Source organism: Octopus bimaculoides, chromosome 28 (genome assembly GCF_001194135.2).
Source record: "Octopus bimaculoides isolate UCB-OBI-ISO-001 chromosome 28, ASM119413v2, whole genome shotgun sequence".
Classification (NCBI taxonomy): Eukaryota; Metazoa; Mollusca; class Cephalopoda; order Octopoda; family Octopodidae; genus Octopus; species Octopus bimaculoides.
Genome location: NC_069008.1, coordinates 2579896 through 2580791, shown reverse-complemented (window position 1 = coordinate 2580791; position 896 = coordinate 2579896). Strand labels below are relative to the sequence as shown.

General features: G+C 42.4%; 1 protein-coding gene across 1 annotated transcript in view; it reads right to left on the bottom strand.

Moving 5' to 3' along the window:
• The window catches only part of LOC106873705 (DNA methyltransferase 1-associated protein 1), a 132664-nt gene extending 132011 nt beyond the window's left edge, over positions 1–653 (bottom strand). Inside the window, exon 1 of the mRNA XM_052977734.1 lies at positions 90–653. The gene's annotated coding sequence lies outside the window, so the exon portion shown is untranslated. The remainder of the gene's footprint in view (positions 1–89) is intronic.
• Positions 654–896: the final 243 nt, after the last annotated feature.

Here is an 896-nt window from a genome sequence, read left to right as displayed (position 1 = left end):
GGGGGGGGGGGATGTTGCGTATAACAGATGCGTCGCGTGAAGAAAATCGTCGGGAGATAAAAAGACAAAATTTCCCAGATTATCCTTACCTAACAATGTATCGAACTGGTGATCGCAGATCTTCCTCCTTTGTTACCTATTTCCTACGATTCACAAACCACTGACAAGTGGGATTGAACCGAAAACCGAGAAAGTACGGTGTAACAATAGTCAAAGCGGTGTATTCCATCTATGAGTCCACTCTCATTACATATACCAGGATGACACACGTACATACACACACACGCAAATCGTTCGTGTTTGCTGGACTAAGGCGTTTTAGCAAATGCGACTTATTTATTTTAAAGTATTATAGGTTACTGTAGTTTTTGTTGCAGTTTTTTAGCGACAAGTCGGCCCTGATTGAGCAAATCTAAGCTCCGACATTCTTGGCATGACCATCTCACCGTATACTGGACAACCGTTGTTCAACGTTGTCGTTGTCGTTGTTTTTGTTATTTTTGTGGTTGTGTAGTCCTAGGTCTATCCTGATTGAGCAGATATACGATTAAAGGCCTTCCAACCGTAACTGTCCCGTCTTTTTTCCTGTGCTAGAAACCGATGACTGCATTATCGAATGAATACCTTTCGCAGTATCTAAATAAACATATACGTCGATCAATGTGTGTGTGTGTGTGTCGTTAGAGACAGACAGACAGACAGAGAAACTGACATGCAGACAGACAGACAGAGAAGCTGACATGCAGACAGACAGATAGACTGACAGGTAGGTGGGTAGGTAGGTAGGCTGGGAGATAGATACATTTCTTTTATTAGCCACACAGGGCTCAACGAAGATGGGACAAATACAATGTAGAGCTTTTCTTTTTGGGAGGGGGAAGGAAGGAAAAAAAAAA